The sequence below is a fragment of the Erythrolamprus reginae genome, unplaced genomic scaffold (genome assembly GCF_031021105.1).
Source record: "Erythrolamprus reginae isolate rEryReg1 unplaced genomic scaffold, rEryReg1.hap1 H_53, whole genome shotgun sequence".
Lineage (NCBI taxonomy): Eukaryota > Metazoa > Chordata > Lepidosauria > Squamata > Dipsadidae > Erythrolamprus > Erythrolamprus reginae.
This window is the reverse complement of record NW_027248510.1, coordinates 189,866-210,532: the sequence shown is the minus strand read 5'-3', so window position 1 is coordinate 210,532 and position 20,667 is coordinate 189,866. Positions and strand designations below refer to the sequence as shown.

General features: G+C 42.3%; 2 pseudogenes; both read right to left on the bottom strand.

Annotated features, from left to right (window-relative positions):
- LOC139155769 (zinc finger protein 850-like) overlaps positions 1–20,667 on the bottom strand; it is a 54,781-nt pseudogene that overhangs the window by 15,028 nt on the left and 19,086 nt on the right.
- Positions 19,160–20,129, bottom strand: LOC139155766 (zinc finger protein 436-like; annotated as a pseudogene).

The following is a 20,667-nucleotide window of genomic DNA, read 5'->3' as shown; positions in this document are numbered from 1 at the left end:
TGCTGACGCGAAATATACTGGACATAAACACTAATAGATGCAGACACAGGAATAACACCATTTAAAACATCCTTTCTGTGACAAAGAGAGAATTCCAGTCTGGTGAATCACCCAAGACTCACAAAAAAGAGAAAACATTTAAATATGCTGACAGTGTAAAAAATTCAGTCACAATTTCAGTCATGAAACACCAGAGGACTCACACAGGGGAGAATCCCTTTGAATGTCCTGACTGTGGGAAGTTTTAGAGTTCTTATATAAACACCATTAAGAGTATTGATTATACAGAGCATATATCATTCCAAAAATATCAATAATCATCTGAATTCTTTCAATATTAAAGCAGGTCCGTAAATTATACAAATCTTATATAAAACAAATCTTATAAAAAAGGTTAATAATTTTCCAAATTATATATCTTTCCAACAATTGACCTACTATAGTCTAATATATTTCCCTTTTCTTTATTCCTTTTTTCCCTGTCAATGTTAATATTTAATCCAATTAGTTCAAAAATTATTTATTTATTTATTTATTTATTAGTTTGTTTGTTTGACGTCTATGCTGTCCAATCCCATAGGATTCAGGGCGGCTTACAAAAACATAAAAAAATATAATATAGTAGAAAGAAGTAAATATTAAAATTATAATACTCTAAAATTATAAACCATAAAATCCCATAATACAAATTAACGCTCAATTCAATAGACCTAACACGTATACCTATCCAATCAATACAATTTGGCCGTGAAAGGTGGTAGTATTCACGGCTCCCAGGCCTGTGGGGAAAGCCAGGTCTTCATGGCCTTTCGAACGACCAATAGGGTCTTTCCAATATAATTCAGTCCATCAAATAACAAACTAATATAAATTAACTTATTAAAAAACTTTTAAATTAAAATACTTATACTAATTATACAAACTGATACACAGCTAATATTGTTAACACAATTAGGTACAATAAAATAATTCTTTAAAAAATTATGACATTCCACTGTCAATCAACGAAGCGGTGGAAGTGATGTGCCGGTGCCTGGAGGCTGTTGGGGCCTGGATGGGTGTCAACAGACTCAAGCTCAACCCGGATAAGACGGAGTGGCTGTGGGTTTTGCCTCCCAAGGACAATCCCATCTGTCCGTCCATTACCCTGGGGGGGGAATCATTGACCCCCTCAGAGAGGATCCGCAACTTGGGCGTCCTCCTCGATCCACAGCTCACATTAGAGAACCACCTTTCAGCTGTGGCGAGGGGGGCGTTTGCCCAGGTTCGCCTGGTGCACCAGTTGCGGCCCTATCTGAACCGGGACTCATTACTCACAGTCACTCATGCCCTCATCACCTCGAGGTTCGACTACTGTAATGCTCTCTACATGGGGCTACCTTTGAAAAGTGTTCGGAAACTTCAGATCGTGCAGAATGCAGCTGCGAGAGCAGTCATGGGCTTACCCAGGTATGCCCATGTTTCACCATCACTCCGCAGTCTGCATTGGCTGCCGATCAGTTTCCGGTCACAATTCAAAGTGTTGGTTATGACCTTTAAAGCCCTTCATGGCACTGGACCAGAATATCTCCGAGACCGCCTTCTGCCGCACGAATCCCAGCGACCGATTCGGTCCCACAGAGTGGGCCTCCTCCGGGTCCCGTCAACTAAACAATGCCGGTTGGTGGGCCCCAGGGGGAGAGCCTTCTCTGTGGCGGCACCAGCCCTCTGGAACCAACTCCCCCCGGAGATCAGAACTGCCCCTACTCTTCCTGCCTTCCGTAAACTCCTCAAAACCCACCTTTGCCGTCAGGCATGGGGAAACTAAACATCTCCCCTGGGCACGTTGAAGTTATATATGGTATGCCTGTATGTGTGTATGTTAGTATAGGGGATTTTCTTAAACTTATAATGTCTTAATTAATTGGATTGTATTGGATTGTTTTTCACTTGTTGTGAGCCGCCCCGAGTCTTCGGAGAGGGGCGGCATACAAATCCAAATAATAAATAAATAAATAAATAAATCATCCATTCTCTTTTAATCTCTCAAATATTCCATTATTATAAATATTTTCCTTCCAATTCCACTCTCTTAACCTTTTCCCCCCTTTCTTTTATTTTTGTACCAATAATTCCCCAACTCATTTTCTTCCTTTTGAATATATTATTTGTGTAGGTATATTCTCAATCCCTCTTAGTCTATTCTCACTATTACCCCTCTCACTACTACCCCCTCATTTTTAGCTGCCTCTTCTGCTTTTTTCTTGTCAGTCAATCCCTGTGTAATCACTATAAATCCCAATTAAATCATCAATTTGTCTTTTATTTTCAAGTTCCTTTTCATTTTTCTTGCCACTGTAAATCTCTGTATCTGTTTTTCCTCTTCAGTTCTTTTCATGTTTGTAATCTTCTTTTTCTTCATCTTCATTTCCCACCATTGTTAATTCTAATTGTTCTTTATATTCCAGCTTTTTAAGACTTTTTCCCCACCTCTAAAGTTTAAAAGACCATTTTTAAAATCTTCATGAATGTATTTTAACCTTCCACCAAATTCTTCATAAACACACACCTCCATTTTGTAAAATTCAGACTTTCCTTGTGGACTTTGGACTTGACTTTCTATAGATTTGAACACTGGGCCCTATCCAACAAAATGAAATTAAAGAGAGAAAAAGTAGGCTGTACACTTAGCGAAGAAAAACCAAATGGCATGGTATAGAATAGATACAACCTAGTTCAATAGCAGTAACTGTGAGATGGATCTTGAAGTCCTATCGTAGTGAACAATCCCCTAAAAAGAGTGAACAGTGTGATTACAGGGGTCACAAAAGCAAATACTGCCTTAGGCTACCTTAATAGAGGGCTAGATTTAAGGTCATGTGAAGTATTAGTATTAATTTATAATGCTTTAGAAAGATCACCTTTAGGATTACTGCAACTTGTTTTGATTGACACTATTAAAAAAAAGTGTAATAGAGTCTCTATAGAGGGCAGAGAAGAGGAGTAGGGATAATTAGGGGGCTGGAGACCAAAAGATATAAAGAAGAATTGCAGGAATTGGGTACGTCTAGTCCAGTTAGTCTAGTTATTTATATAGAGCGCTGGTGAGACCACATTTGGAGTACTGTGTTCAGTTCTGGAGACCTCACCTACAAAAAGATATTGACAAAATTGAACGGGTCCAAAGACGGGCTACAAGAATGGTGGAAGGTCTTAAGCATAAAACGTATCAGGAAAGACTTCATGAACTCAATCTGTATAGTCTGGAAGACAGAAGGAAAAGGGGGGACATGATCGAAACATTTAAATATGTTAAAGGGTTAAATAGGGTTCAGGAGGGAAGTGTTTTTAACAGGAAAGTGAACACAAGAAGAAGGGGACACAATCTGAAGTTAGTTGGGGGAAAGATCAAAGGCAACATGAGAAAGTATTATTTTACTGAAAGAGTAGTAGATCCTTGGAACAAACTTCCAGCAGACGTGGTTGGTAAATCCACAGTAACCGAATTTAAACATGCCTGGGATAAACATATATCCATTGTAAGATAAAATACAGGAAATAGTAAAAGGGCAGACTAGATGGACCATGGGGTCTTTTTCTGCCGTCAGTCTTCTATGTTTCTATGTATGACATGACAGCCATCTTCCAACACTTGAGGGGTCAAGAAGAAGGGGGTCAACTGATTTTGCAAAGCACCAGAAGGCAAGACGAGAAGCAGCGGATGGAAACTAACCCAGGAGAGAACCAGCCAACAACTAAGGAGAATTTTCCTGACACTGAGAACAATTAACCGATTGCCTGAAATGGTATTGGGTCTCCTGCTTGCGCATGGCGTCGGAATAGAAGACCCCCAAGGTCCCTCCCAACTCTCTCACAACCCCCAGTGATGGAGCACCCACAACCTCTGGAGGGAAGCCATTCCCAGAGAATCAACCTTAACTTGAGACTTTTTCAATCTTCCCACCAGCAGAAAATTGCAGCCACCAGTTTCACAGAGTGCAGCACCAGTGGGATTAAATTTGGGCAGGGGAGGAACCTGCAGCACCAGCAGCTGACGCGCTTCAGCCCGGTTGCTTCTCTGCTTCCAGGCCGTGGAGGGAACCAAACAGCCCGACTTGCTCCCGGACTCTCCTCCACCTGTCCTCAACTCACCTTCCAGCTACAGCGTCGATCTGCTCTGCACCCCACCATCCTCCTATGAGTCTTCCGGAAGAGGAAGTTCCTCTGCGTTTCTTCTCTCTCCCGATCTCTTCTAGCAATTCGTACTCGATGGTTTTAACTCCTGGATTAGGCACGTTTCTGGCACCGATATTGCCTATCTAATTGCCATCTCCTGATAGCAGAAGAAAAAAACTCTTGTCCACTCTCTACCTAAGGCGTTTGCAAGATGTTTTCGTTGTATAAATGCTGTCAAATCGTTTTTCACTTATAGTAACTAACCTTTGCATATGAGCCTAGTGAAATAGTGAAATGTGATTCTACTTGGCTTACCAAGATTAGATATGTGCTGAGGCCTAAATTTATTTTTTTTAAAAGATTTTTATTCAATTTAATCAAACCAATGCATAAAATACAAAACATACATATTTACAAGACCAACATACAAAAAAGGGGGCGGGATATTTCCCCCTAAATTTATTATTTAAAGGACATACAGTATACTGAAGTATTAAAAAAAATTATAGAATGTGCAGAACTAGATATGATGACTAAATGTTTAAATAACCAAACTGAAACAGAATATTATAAAATATGGGACAAAGTATACGATTGGTGGAATTTTAAAAATGGCATTAATAATTAACTATAATATAGAATGAAATATTAAATAGTATTACTAATAACTTTTTTCTCTTGTTTTTTCTGTTTGTATAAACATAGAATATTTTAAAATATAAAAAAGTTTAATTAATAAGTTTAATACTGAAAATATAGTTAAAAATTAACAGGAATGTAATTTACATGTATGACATTTCTGCTTTGATCTGATCATAGTTAGGATTTTTATATTTTTGTATTAGTTAGACTTCTACGATAAGAGGAGCAATGGTAGCTCCTTAAATGTTTATTGTTGTATGTCCTTGTTTGTCTTTTTAAAAAATTCAATTAAAAAAAATTAAAAGGACATATTTTTATTTTATTTATTTGTCAAAACATATACATAACAGGTAAAAATATAAACAAAACCAAAATAGGTATAGATAAATTTGGACAATACTACAGTAGGACAGGGATGGTAGGCACACTGGTGCATTTATGGACGCCCCTTATAGACCTCTTAGGAAAGGGGTGAGGTCGACTGTAATGTAAGGTTAAAATTTTTGGGGTTTAGGGAAGAAACCATAGAGTCAGGCAGTGCATTCTAGGCATTGATCACTCTTGCTGAAGTCGAATTTTCTGAAGTTAAGTTTCAAGGTGTTATTGAGTTTCAATCTATTGTATGCTTGTGTGTTGTTGCGCTTGAAGCTGAGACATTCATTGACAGGCAAAACATTATGGCAGATGATTTTATGAACTACATTTATATCAGATCGAAGGTGACGTACCTCTAATTTTTCTGAGCCCAAAATTTGAAGAATGACACAATCATCTTTATTAAGGGTGACTCTCAGTGGAAGTCAAAACCTCTCTACATCACAAGATTGGTTTCCCATGGCTCCCAAGGATTTATTACATGGTAGCACCATCAGGCCAGACACTGTAAGGCAGCCAACTTCACTCCTGTGGTCTGCATCCAAGAGCAACCAGTATACCTCAGGGAGGAAATTCCTGGAACGTAAGGAATGAGGTGGCTGGAGGAATAAATAGCAGGGGATCCAGCCACCTCATTCCTTACGTTCCAGGAGCCCGTCATTTATTCCTCCAGCCACCCTCGCTCCTTAGGTTCCAGGATCCCCTGTCATTTATTCCTCCAGCCTCCCTCACTCCTTAGGTTCCAGGATCCCATTATTTATTCCTCCAGCCTCCCTCTCCTTACGTCCCAGGATCCCGTTATTTATTCCTCCACCCATCCTCGCTCCTTACGTTCCAGGATCCCATCATTTATTCCTCCAGCCACCCTCACTCCTTACGTTCCAGGATCCCCTGCTATTTATTCCTCCAGCCACCCTCACTCCTTACGTTCCAGGATCCCCTATCATTTATTCTTCCAGCCACCTCATTCCTTACGTTCCAGGATCCCCTCTCATTTATCCCTCCAGTCACCCTCACTCCATACGTTCCAGGATACCCTCTCATTTATCCCTCCAGCCACCCTCACTCCTTATGTTCCAGGACTCCCCCCCCTGCTGTCATTTATTCCTCCAGCCACACTTATTCCTTACATTTCCAGGAATCCCCCCCCCCCGTCATTTCTTCCTGAGCCTGCCCCTTTTCACTGCCCTCCCAACCCTCTGTTCGCCTCGCTTCTAAAGTTTTGGATTTTCCTAATGGCTTGCATGCATTATTCGCTTTTACATTGATTCCTATGGGAAACATTGTTTCATCTTACGAACATTTCACCTTACGAACCTGCTCCCAAAACCAATTAAATTCGTAAGACGAGGTATTACTGTATGTTTAATGAAAAATAACAATGATGGAGCTGATGGAGATGGTAAAAAGAAAAAAAATTACAAGACCCCCAGAACAAGATGGATTACCAGCAGAGATTTAACAATTCTTACACAACATATTAAACCTGTCAATGTTCTGCGAGTGAGGCCATTTTCCACTTTCCTTTTCTACCCACCTATAAATTTAATCCAGAGAAATGTGAGAGTAAACTAAATCAGGCCAAAATTCCAACAATCAATTATTCACCTACATTTTCAATGGGAGTTCATAAATGAAATTCAAGACTTCTCTAAACTCTTGAAATGTTGCCTCATGTGAATTTCCTTGTGTGCAATAAGGGATGATTTACGTTAAAGTAATGTCAGATTGGACATTTCAAAGATTACTCAATGGTGTGAGTCTGCTGGTGTCTCACCAAGCTGGAATTATGACTAAAACCTTTCCCACAAAAAGTAAATGCAAAGGGATTCCCTCATGTGTCAGTCCTCTGGTGTTCCACCAGGCTCCAACTCTGACTAAAACTTTTCCCACACTCGGGACAAAGGGTTTCTTTCCTGTGTGAGTCCTCTAGTGTTTCACCAGACTGGAATTATCAATAAAAGTTTTCCCATTGGTCAGGACATTCAAACGGTTTCTCTCCTGTGTGAGTCCTCCGGTGTTGCACCAGATGGGAACTGCAACTAAATCTTTTTCCACAGTCAGGACATTCAAACGGTTTCTCCCCTGTGTGAGTCCTCTGGTGTTCCACCAGGTGGGACCTCTGACTAAAACCTTTCCCACAGTCAGGGCATTCAAAGGGTTTCTCTCCTGTGTGAGTCCTCTGGTGTTTCACCAGGCTGGAACTGCAACTAAATCTTTTTCCACACTCAGGACATTCAAAGGGTTTCTCTCCTGTGTGAATCCTCTGGTGTTTTAACAGGCTGGAACTGCAACTAAATCTTTTTCCACACTCAGAACATTCAAAGAGTTTCTCTCCTGTATGAGTCTTCTGGTGTTCCACCAGGTGGGACCTCTGACTAAAACCTTTCCTACATTCAGGACATTCAAAGGGTTTCTCTCCTGTGTGAGTCCTCTGGTGTTGCACCAAGTGGGACCTCTGACTAAAACCTTTCCCACAGTCATGGCATTCAAAGGGTTTCTCTCCTGTGTGAGTCCTCTGGTGTGTCACCAAGTGGGAACTCGAACTAAAACTTTTCCCACAGTCAGGACATTCAAAGGGTTTCTCTCCTGTATGAGTCCTCTGGTGTATCACCAGGCTGGAATTATTACTAAAACGTTTTCCACAGTCAGGACATTCAAAGGGTTTCTCTCCTGTGTGAATCCTCTGGTGTATCACGCGGCTGGAATTATCACTAAATCTTTTCCCACAAACAAGACATTCAAACGGTTTCTCTCCTGTGTGAGTCCTCCGGTGTGTCACCAGGTGGGAACTCTGACTAAAACTTTTCCCACAGTCAGGACATTCAAATGGTTTCTCTCCTGTGTGAGTCCTCTGGTGTTGCACCAAGTAGGACATCTGATTAAAACCTTTCCCACAGTCAGGGCATTCAAAGGGTTTCTCTCCTGAGTGAGTCCTCTGGTGTGTTACCAGGTGGTAGCGTTGACTAAAACCTTTCCCACAGTCAGGGCATTCAAAGGTTTTCTCTCCTGTGTGAGTCCTCTGGTGTTGCACCAAGTGTTGACTCTGACTAAAACTTTTACCACAGTCAGGACATTCAAAGGGTTTCTCTCCTGTGTGAGACCTCTGGTGTGACACCAGGCTGGAATTATTACTGAAACCTTTCCCACAGTCAGGGCATTCAAAGGGTTTCTCTCCTGTGTGAGTCCTCTGATGTGTCACCAGGTTGGAATTATTACTGAAACCTTTCCCACAGTCAGGGCATTCAAAGGGTTTCTCTCCTGTGTGAGTCCTCTGGTGTTGCACCAAGTGGTGACTCTGACTAAAACTTTTCCCACAGTCAGGACATTCAAAGGGTTTCTCTCCTGTATGAGACCTCTGGTGTGTCACCAGGTTGGAATTATTACTGAAACCTTTCCCACAGTCAGGGCATTGAAATGGTTTCTCTCCTGTGTGAGTCCTCTGGTGTTGCACCAAGTGGTGACTCTGACTAAAACCTTTCCCACAGTCAGGACATTGAAAGGGTTTCTCTCCTGTGTGAGTCCTCTGGTGTTGCACCAAGTGGTGACTCTGGCTAAAACCTTTCCCACAGTCAGGACATTCAAAGGGTTTCTCTCCTGTGTGAGTCCTCTGGTGTTGCACAAAGTGGTGACTCTGACTAAAACTTTTCCCACAGTCAGGACATTCAAAGGGTTTCTCTCCTGTGTGACTCCTCTGGTGATTCATGACTGAAATTGTGACTGTTTTTTTACACAGTCAGCACATTCAAATGTTTTCTCTTTTTTGCGAGTCTTGAGTGCTTTACTGGAATTCTCTCTTTGAAACTTTCCTCACAGAAAGGATATTCAAATGGTGTTATTCCTGTGTCTGCATCATTTAGTGTCTCATGACCTGAGAATTTCTAATGAAATGTTCACACAATCTGTACAGTAATATGTTTCCTTACTCATGTGTGTCTTCTGGGGGTTCTTTTGTGGCTTATCTCTTGTGTAGTTTGTTCCAAGAATCACAAGGGAGCTGTTCTGACTAATTTTTCCTACCTTTAGATAGTCTTCTCCTGTCTAGCTCCTCACAAACAGCTGTGATTTGCAATATCTTGTTTTCCAAAGCTGGGTTCATCCAAAATATGGACAATGACTTGTTTAGTGGTTTCTAGTCATTTTCTTCCTCACAGGGAGAGGCCTGCATTACAGTCTGCTCTACATGGCTTTATTATTGACCTTTTCATTTCAACTGACTTCCAGATATCTCCCTTTTTTGCTGATGGAGGAAAAACCATGTAACGTATCCTTGAGTTTTACATAATCTGCTTATTCGATCTTAAAATGTTTCTTGATTTTCTCTCTCTTGTCTAACAGCTTCTGGAAGAGATGGAGAATTGTATGGTTTTCTTTAAAAAATGAAAAATATTTTGATTTTTCGCTTGATTTTCTTCGTTTTCAATGTTGCTTGTTATTTACAATTGTCCCGAGTGCTGTTATTGCCATCCTCTTAGTCTGTAAGATTCAAAGAAAAAGAGAATTTTAATTGTTTATAAAATAATTAGCTATCATTTGAAAAAAGAAATATATATATATTACAGTGATACCTCATCTTACAAACATCTCTTCATACGAACTTTTTGTGATATGAACCCAGAGTTTAAGATTTGTTTGCCTTGTCTTAAGAACCATTTTCACCTTACGAACCCAAGCCCGGGTGTGTGTGGTCTATTACAGCGCATGTGCTCTCTTACTGCCCCGGGGATTCCCCTGCCTTGTGACTGTCACCACCCGGAATTTCCTATTTGCTTGCCGCCCCCGCCGGGATTCTCTTCTGGGAGGTTTTGTTCAGCTGAGCTGCATCGAGAGGAGCTAAGCAGCCGGAGACCCTGGAAGTTCACTGGCCAGGGCGGCCGCGGCTGAACCAAGTCAGGAGCGGAAGGGTAAAACAGCCGTTCCCGGAGACCTGCACAAAGGCAGGAGTGGGGCAGTTCAGCCTTTTCCCAGCGCCAGCGGAGGAAGCCTCTGCTCTGCCAAGAGACGCCCAGTCGGCTGGAAGCTACCTGTCAGCCTAAGCTTTTGTTGCCTGCGAAGAAGCCATAGAACAGAGCAAAAGCCTTCAGGAGAGCGGAGGGCGAAGCTCTCCCTCCCTGTAGGGAGCAGCCCTTGTTGAATTGTTTGCTTGGTTCTGCGGCTTCTTCGCAGGCAACAAAAGCTTAGTCTGACAGGTAGCTGCTGGGAAACCCCTGGGCTCCACTGAAGCCCCTGCCGCTTCCGGGAAGGCTCCGTGTTGCTCAGGATGCCGTTGTGGCAGCACGATTCTCTTTCAGGTGCCTGAAGGCCTTGCCGTGCAGAAGCAAAAGGCTGGGTTCTATCCTGCGATGCCCTCCAGGGGCACCAGCCACCCTCCTGCCCTGGGGATGGCGCGCTCAGGCCCCGCGCTGGAGCTGTGCCTTGTGCCATTTCTGAGCTTGAGAAGGTTCTTAAACCAGGAGGCGGCAGAGGAAGAAGAGGAGGAGGAGGAAGAGGAGGCATGGCTTCGGCTTTGGTCCGCCTTTCTCCTCCCCCGCAAGGACAGGAGAGGGGGCCTTTTAAATCCCATCTACACCCACCGCCCAGGGACCCCCCCTCAGGTTCGTCTTCTTTTCCCATAAGGCTTTTACTCAAGGCTTTGCATCGCCGGGGAGCTGTCGGCCGGATGGGAGGCTGGGAGGGAGATGGGAGGAGGAGGAGAGGGAGGGAGGTTAGGAAGAGGTGCGGCCAGGCTGGCCGCTGGGGAGGAGAAAGGCAGGCAAGACCCAAAGCCGGGCACAAGGCACAGCTCCAGTGTGAGGCCCGAGTGTGCCATCCCCGGGGCAGGGCAGGAGGGCAGCTGTTGCCCCCGGATGGCATTGCAGGACAGAACCCAGCTTTCCCGGGAGCAGGAGTATCAAACAGACCGGGGAGACTCGAGATCCCCTACGGAGGGACTATTAAGAGGAGGGGGAGAGAGGCAGGGAGGAAGGGAGAGGGCGAGGGAGGGAGAGAGGGAAGGAGGGAGAGAGAGGGAGGAAGGAAGGAGAGAGGGAGAGAGAGGTTTATGCTTGAAGTTACAAGTAGGGGTGGCGGCGGCAGCTCCAACACTTGGGCTCTTTTGCCTCCTTTGGATCGCCGCCATCGCAGACAGAGTCGGAGCAGCGCCTGCTAGCCGGTCTCTTTGGCTCGGCTGCAAAACTGCAGAATACGATCGGCCTATTGCGGTTCCCCTGCTGCCGCCCAGCCCCCCAGACCCGGCCGCTGGCTTGCTCCGCCCCGGCCACCACCCAGACCCGGCCACTGGCCCATCGTGGTTCCCCCGCCACGGCCCCGTTGCCCAGACCCAGCCGACAGCTTGCCCGCCACCCAGGCCAGGCAGCCTATCTATCGCGGTTCCCCCGCCGTCTCCCCGCCGCCCAAATCAGGCAACCGGCTTGCTGCAGTCCACCCGCCACCCAGGTCCAGCCGCCGGCCTACCGCGGTTCCCCCATTGCCACCCAGATCTGGCCGCCAGCATGCCATGGCCCACCTGCTACCCAAGCCCGGCCGCCGGCCTATCGCGGTTCCCCCGACCATCCCACGGCTACTGCCCGGTGCCTGGCGCCCTCCCACTCCTACTTCATCACACTAATTGTATGGGCTGATGGCGGGGCTTTTGCTGCTGCCTCAGAGCGTTTTCGGCCCGAATCTGACAGCTGCCTTCTCCGGGTCCCAGGTGGGAAAAAGGAAAGTTTCCTGGGAAGCCCCTGCGCTTCTGGACCCAAAAACATATTTGTGCACGTGAGTGGTGTTGCAGGGCAAAAAAGAAGAAGAAGAAAAGAGTAAGACAGAGAGAAAAAAGAGAAGAAAGAGAGAAAGAAGGGAGGGAGAGATAAATAGAAAGGAAAGGAGGAAGAGAAAGAGCAGGAAAGAGTGAGAGAGAATGAGGGAGGGAGATAGAAAGAAGAGGGGGGGAAAGAGAGGGAGGGAGGAAGAGAGAGAAACAGATAGAAAAAAGAGAGGGAGGAAAAGAGAGAAAGAAAGGAAAGAAAGAAAAAGAACCTTCCTAACTCCCTCCCCCCAGCACTTCGCCCACGACCACAGGCAGGGCAAAGCAGCATGCAGCAAAGGGAGGCTCAAACCGCCGGCGGCTTCAGCTTCCCATTGCTCCGCGGGCGGCGGCAGACCGCCTTTGTGTTTTTGGATGGGGGGGGGAAGCAGGATGACCTTCCTGACTGCATGGCATCCTGCATGCAGGATGACATGCATGGCAAAGGGGCGGGGAGGATCGGGAGGCTCAAGCCTCCTTCGGTGGTGGCGGACGGTTTCTGATTTTGGGGCTTGCACGCATTAATCGCTTTTCCATTGATTCCTATGGGAAACAATGTTTCATGATACGAACTTTTCACCTTACGAGCCTCCTCCCGACACCAATTAAATTCGTAAGTCGAGGTATTACTGTATATTGTAAGCTGTCTTGTGAGAAAACTGAGCAGAAGTAGCTACTCAGCGACCTCCTTATTCACATCAATGTATGTACAAACTTTGTGATGCTGCAGTTTTTCTCCTTATATATCTAAAGAAGGTTTTATCCCCCTTCTTTACAGATTTGGCAATTTCTTCCTCTTTTCAGGCTTTAGCGGCATATATTACCTGTTTCACCTCCTTCTGTCTCATTTTATACAACTGTCAGCTATACTTCCAGAAGAGTTTTTTTCATTAAAGCGGTTTCTTCTTCCTTTTACCTTTAGTTATTTGCCTTACATACGGTCCAGTGGCTTTTAAGATGGCCTTTTTTAATACAGTCCACTGGGCACTCGCTTCTACCATTATATCCCACCCTCTTAATTCATTATTAGTATGTCGCCTCGAGTCTGCGGAGAGGGACGGCATACAAATCTAATAAATAGTAATAATAAAAATATTTAAATATTCCCCCATTTCATTAACATTTGTTTTTCTGAAATCCAATAATTTTGTTGCAGTATAAGATTGCTCACAATCAGTTTTTATAACCTGGCTCAATAGCAGTAACTATCAGATGGATCTTGAAGTACTACCCTTCAGAGAGGGGCGGCATACAAATCTAATAAATAATAATAATAATAATAATAATAATAATAAATAATAATAAATAATAATAATAATAATAATAATAATTATTATTATTATTATTAGTGAACAATCCCCTAAAAAGAGTCAACTGTGTGATTGCAGTAGCCACAAAAGCTAATGCAATCCTAGGCTGTCTTAACAAAGGGCTACACTTAGGATCATGAGAAGTGTTCATATCGATTTATAATGCTTTAGTAAGATCACACTTGGATTACTGTGACAAGTTTTGATTGCCACATTAAAAAAAGTGTAGTAGAGACTCTATAAAGATCGCAGAGAAGAGAAGTAGGCATGATTAGGGGGCTGGAGGCTAAAAGATATAAAGAAGAGTTGCAGGAATTGGGTTTGTCTAGTCCAGTGAAAGGAAGGACTAGGTATGACAGGACAGCCATCTTCCAACACTTGAGGGATCAAGAAAAAGAGGGTCAACTTATTTTGCAATGCACCAGAAGGCAAGACAAGAAGCAGTGGTTGGAAACTAACCCAGGAGAGAACCAGCCAACAACTAAGGAGAATTTTCTTGACCCTGAGAACAGTTAACCGATTGCCTGAAATGGTATTGGGTCTCCTGCTTGCGCAGGGATCGGAATAGAAGACCCGCAAAGTCCCTCCCAACTCTCTCACAACCCCCAGTGATGGAGAAACTCACAACCTCTGGAGGGAAGCCATTCCCAGAGAATGAACCTTAACTTGAGAGACTTTTTCAATCTTCCCACCAGCAGAAAATTGCAGCCACCAGTATCACAGAGTACAGCACCAGTGGGATTAAATTTGGGCAGAGGAGGAACCTGCAGCACCAGCAGCTGACGCGCTTCAGCCCGGTTGCTTCTCTGCTTCCAGGCCTTGGAGGGAACCAAACAGCCCGACTTGCTCCCGGACTCTCCCCCCACCTGCCCTCAACTCACATTCCAGCGGCTGCTTCGGTCCTCGGAAGAGCACAAAAGACGCTCTAACACCACATTCCTCCCGAGTCTTCCGGAAGAGGAAGTTCCTCTGCGTTTCTTCTCTTTTCCGGTATCTTCTAGCAATTCGGTGCTCGATGGTTACAACTCCTCTATTAGTCACGTTTCAGGCACAGATGTTGCCTATGTGATTGCCATCTCCTGAGAGCAGAAGAAAAACATTATTGTCCCGTCTTTACCTAAGGCGTTTGCAAGATGTTTTCACTGTATAAATGCCAAATCGTTTTTCATTCTAGCAACTGACTTTTGCATGTGAGCCTAGTGAAATAGTGAAATGTGATGCTACTTGGCTTATCAAGATTAGATATGTGCTGAGCTGTAGATTTATTTTATTTTTTAAAAAAATGTTTATTGAATTTAAAACAAAGCAATCTAGAAAATACAAAATATACATATCTACAAGACCAACATACAAAAAGGGGGGGGATTGTTGTTGTGAGCCGCTGCGAGTCTTCGGAGAGGGGCGGCATACAAATATAATAAATAATAATAATTGGGAAATATTTTACCCTAAATGAATTTTTTAAAAGGAAATATTTTTATTTTATTTATTTCTAAAAACATATACATGATAACAGGTATGAATATAAACAAAACCAAAATAGGTATAGATAAATTTGGGCAATACTACAGTAGGACAGGGACGGTAGGCACAGTGGTGCACTTATGGACGCCCCTTACAGACCTCTTAGGAAAGGGGTGAGGTCGATTGCAGTCTAAGGTTAAGGGTTTGGGGGTTTGGGGAAGAAACCAGAGTCAGTTAGTGCATTCCAGGCATTGATCACCCTGGTGCTCATGTCGTATTTTCTGTAGTGGAATTTTGAAGCTTTTACATTGAGTTTCAATGTATTGTGTGCTTGTGTGTTGTTGTGGTTGAAGCTGAGGTATTCATTGACAGATAAAACATTGTGGCAGATGATTTTATGAACTACATTTAGATTAGATCAAAGGCGACGTACCTCTAAATTTTCTAAGCCCAAAATTTCAAGTGTGGTGGAATAAGGTATTCTGTTGTGAGTTGAGGAGTGAAATATTTCTGGACTCTTTCCATTGTAAATGTTCAGGAAGGTTTAAAGAATGACACGATCATCTTTGTTAAGGGTGACTCTCAGTGGAAATCAAAACCTCTCTACATCCCAAGACTGATTTCCCATGCTTCCCAAGGACTTATTACATGGTAGCACCATCAGGCCAGATATTCTAAGGCAGTGTTTCGCAAACTTGGCTGGGGAATTCTGGGAGTTGAAGTCCAAATATCTTCAAGTTGCCAAGGTTGGGAAACACTGCTCTAAGGGATCCAAATTCATTCCTATGGTCTTCATCCAATATAGTATACCTGAAGGTAGAAATTTTATATCTGCTAAATGCTAAATGCCATGTTCCTCTGTGAATTGACCTGCAAAGAAATCTCCAGAAAGAGGAACAGTATGCAGCAGGGTTTAGAAAAAGGGGTCTAGGAAAGAGGGAGTGATAGCCTATACTCTATATGGTAGAAGAAATGTTTGCAAAAGGATTTATAAAAAACAAAAAGCAAAAGAGAATAAAAAGAGAATAGCTTATCAAACTATATGGCTAACTGACAACCAGGCTAATAATAATGATAATTATTATTATTGTTGTTATTATTATTATTACTACAACAGCAGCAAACAATATAACAACAACAGCAGAGTTGGAAGGGACCTTGGAGGTCTTCTACTCCAACCGCCTACTTAGGCAGGAAACCCTACACTACTTCACACAAATGGTTATCCAACATCTGCTTAAAAACTTCCAGTGTTGGAACATTCTCAACTTCGGGTGGCAAGCTGTCAGGAAATTTCTCAGTTCTAAGTTACTTCTCTTCTTGTTTAGTTTCCACTCACTGCTTCTTGTTCTACCCTCAGGTGCTTTGGAGAATATCTTGACTCCTTTTTCTTTGTGGCAACTCCTGAGATATTGGAACACTGCTATCATGTCACCTCTGGTCCTTCTTTTCATTAAACTAGACATACCCATTTCCTGCAATTGTTCTTCATATGTTTTAGCCTCCAGGACCAATCATTTTTGTTGCTCTTCTCTGCATTTTTTCTAGAGTTTCAATCAATGCACAAAGTACAAAACATACATATCTACAAGACCAACATAGAAAAAAAAAGGGGGGGGGGATATTTTCTCCTAAATTTAATGGCTGTGGCCAGTAAGGGCCCAGAGTTGGCCATCTCCAGGTCCCATCTGACAAACAATGTCGGCTGACAGGACCTCGGGGAAGAGCCTTCTCTGTGGTGGTTCTGACCCTTTGGAACCAACTGCCTCTAGAGATCCGCATTATCTCCATCCTTCTGTTCTCCCGGAAAGCTGTTAAAACCTGGCTTTTCCAGCAGGCCTGGAATTAGGCTTGAATGTAAGTATGTATGTTTTTTATATTATTGTTATTATTGATTTTTATTTTTAGATTTTAACTTTTTTTATTTTTGTTGCATTTATTTCAATTGTTAGCCACTCACAGTCCTTTTGGAGTGAGCGGCATATAAAGACAATAAATGATGATGATGATGATGATGATGATGATGATGATGATAATAATAATAATAATAATAATAATAATAATAATGTCATTGTTAAACAGAAACATAGAAGATTGACGGCAGAAAAAGACCCCATCTAGTCTGCCCTTATACTATGGATATATGTTTATCCCAGGCATGTTTAAATTCAGGTACTGTGTGATATCATAGAGTTAGATATGTGCTGAGCCCTACATTTATTTTATTTTTAAAATGATTTTTATTGAATTAAAACAACCCAATGTACAAAATACAAAACATATCTATCTCCGGGGCTGCCTTCTGCCGCACGAATCCCAGCGACCGCTTAGGTCCCACTGAGTTGGCCTTCTCTGGGTCCCGACGACTAAACAATGTCATCTGGCCGCACCCAGGGGAAGAGCCTTCTTTGTGGCGGCCCTGACCCTCTGGAATCCACTTCCCCCAGAGATTAGGATTGCCCCCATCCTCCTTGCCTTTCGTAAACTCCTTAAAACCCACCTCTGTGGTCAGGCATCGGGAAATTGATTCCCCTGGGCCATTTCCGTTTTATGTGTGGTTTGTGTTAGATATGCTGCCCAGTTACCTACCCAGTTACAGAGTAAAAGTCAAAAGTTCAGATTTGTTTATTGTATGTTGATTGGTTAGCCTCTTCTCGGCGCTAAAATTGTATCAATGTAAAAGCTGCCTGTTGCTGGGGCTAGTTTGTATAAATACTGAGAACTGTCACTGTATTGCACTCTCAATACACAATTGCTAATTGACTGAGTTAATCTACCTTGTTCCTGTCAGAACAATAAACTTGCTTTTGATTCAACTTTTATTGAGAGTTATTACAGTTTGTATGAGAAGTATGATTGTTTTTATATTAAGGGGTTTTAAACTGTTTTTAATTATTGGATTTGTACTGTCTTTATTGTTGTGAGCCGCCCCGAGTCTTCGGAGAGGGGCGGCATACAAATCTAATAAATAATAATAATATCTACAAGACCAACATACAAAAACGCACACACCCCCAACAGCGGAAGGTGTGTGTAATATTTCCCCCTAAATTTATTGTTTAAAGGACATATTTTTATTTTATTTGTCAAAACATGTACATGATAACAGGTATAAATATAAACAAAAGCAAAATAGGTGTAGGTAAATTTGGACAATACTACAGTAGGACAGGGATGGTAGGCACAGTGGTGCATTTATGAATGCCCCTTACAGACCTCTTAGGAAAGGGGCGAGGTCGGCTGTAGTCTAAGGTTAAACTTTTTGGGGTTTGGGGAAGAAACCACAGAGTAAAGTAATACATTCTCGGCATTGATCACTCTGGTGTTAAAGGTGTATTTTCTGCAGTCGAGTTTCGAGGCGTTTCCATTGAAGGTGTTATTGAGTTTCAAGGTGTTATTGAGTTTCAATCTATTGTGTGCTTGTGTGTTGTTGCACTTGAAGCTGACATATTCATTGACAGGTAAAATATTTTGGCAGATGATTTTATGAACTACATTTACATCAGATCGAAGGCGACGTACCTCTAATTTTTCTGAGCCCAAAATTTCAAGTCTGGTTTGAAGAATGACACAGTCATCTTTATTAAGGGTGACTCTCAGTGGAAATCAAAACCTCTCTACATCCCAAGACCGGTTTCCTATGGCACCCAAGGATTTATTATATGGTAGCACCATTAGGCCACACACTCTAAGGGAGCCAACTTCACTCCTGTGGTCTGCATCCAAGAGCAACCAGTATACCTCAGGGAGGAAGTTTTATATCCACTAAATGCCATGTTCCTCTGTATATTGACCTGCAAGGAAGTCTCCAGAGAGAGGAACAGTATGCAGCAGGGTTTAAAAAATAGGGTCTATGAAAGAAGGAGTGATAGCCTATATACGGTAGAATAAATGTTCCCAAAAGGATTTGTAAAAAACAAAAGCAAAAGGGAATACCCATCAAACTAAATGGCTAACTGACAACCAGGCTAAAAATAACCACAGCAACAATAACAATAAAAACAACAACAGGAGAGTTGGAATGTCCTTGGAGATCTTTTAGACCAACCTAAGCAGGTTAGGCAGGAAACCCTACACTATTTCAGACAAATGATTATCCAACATCTGCTTAAAAACTTCCAGTGTTGGAACGTTCACAACTTCTGGAAGCAATCTTTTCCACTGATTAATTGTTCTAACTGTCAGGAAATTTCTTAGTTCAAAGTTACTTCTATCCTTGTTTAGTTTCCACCCATAGCTCTGGAATTGAACTTTGAATAAACTAAACCAGGCCAAAATTCCAAGAATCAATTATTCACCTACATTTTCAATGGGAGTTCATCAATGAAAATCAAGACTTCTCTAAACTTTTGAAATGTTGCCTCATGTGAATTTCCTTGTGTGCAAAAAGGGATGATTTATGCTTGAAGTAATCTTCTCAGATTGGACATTTCAAAGATTTCTCAATTGTGTGAGTCTGCTGGTGTCTCACCAGGCTGGAATTATAACTAAAACTTTCCCACAAAAAGGACATTCAAATGGATTCTCTCATGTGTGAGTCTTCTGGTGTTTCATCAGGTGGGAATTTGACTAAAACTTTTCCCATAGTCAGGACATTCAGACGGTTTCACTCCTTGTGAGTCCTCTGATGTTTCACCAGGCTGGAATTTTGACTAAAACTTTTCCCATTTGAAGGGTTTCTCTCCTGTGTGAGTCCTTTAGTGTTGCACAAGATGGGAACTGCAACTAAAACTTTCCCCACAATCAGGACATTCAAATGGTTTCTCTCCTGTGTGATTCCTCTGGTGTTGCACCAGGATAGAATTATCACTAAAACTTTTCCCAAAGTCAGGACATTCAAAGTGTTTCTCACCTGTGTGAGTCCTCCGGTGTTGAACCAATTTGGAACTGCAACTAAATCTTTTTCCACAGTCAGAACATTCAAAGGGTTTCTCTCCAGTATGGGTCCTCCGGTGTTCTACCAGGTGGGAACTCTGACTAAAACGTTTCCCACAGTCAGGACATTCAAACGGTTTCTGTCCTTTGTGAGTCCTCTGGTATCTCATCAGTTGGGAACTCTGACTAAATCTTTTCCCACAATCAGAACATTCAAAGGGTTTCTCTCCTGTGTGAGTCCTCTGGTGTTTCACTAGTCCAGACCTCTGACCAAATCTTTTCCCACAGTCAGGACATTCAAACAGTTTCTCTCCTTTGTGAGTCCTCTGGTGTTGCACCAGATTGGAAGTCTGACTAAAACTTTTCCCACAGTCAAGACATTCAAAGGGTTTCTCTCCTGGTGTGCGTGCCATCCCTCACTAATATTATGTCCCTCCATTGCTAAAATTCTATTGTTGCCCAATTTAATCCATTCTTTAATCCACAGTAATATTGTCACCTGATAATATAATTCTAAGTTCGGAAGACCAAATTCTTCTTTCAGTTTCGAATCCTGCAGTGCTTTTATACTTATTCTTGTTTTTTGTTATGCCAAATAAATTTAAACATTATTCTGTTTACGTTTGAATTTTTTTTTATCCAATTGGACTGCTGCCGTTTGAAAGAGGTACAACCATTTCAGAAGTATATTAGATTTTATAGTGCTAATCCTTCCCATTAAAGATAGATTTTATATGGACCATTTTTCTAAGTCTTCTTTGGTTCTATATAAAATTTAATTCTTTTAAAGACGAATATCTAGATGAGAGCCAAATTCCTAAATACTTTTTTTTTTTCTATTTGAAATACAGTTCTCTCCATTAATGTTATGGTTTGGTCTTGGTTGCAGTTTTTAGTTAGTATCTTGGTTTTATTCCTATTTATTTTAAGACCAACTACCCTTCCATATGATTCCAATTCTTTTAATAAATGTATCATTTAATTAATTGGATCTTCTAAAAAGAAGACTAATTCATCTGCGAATGCCTGTATTTTATAAACTTGTTTTTTGACCTTGGTTCC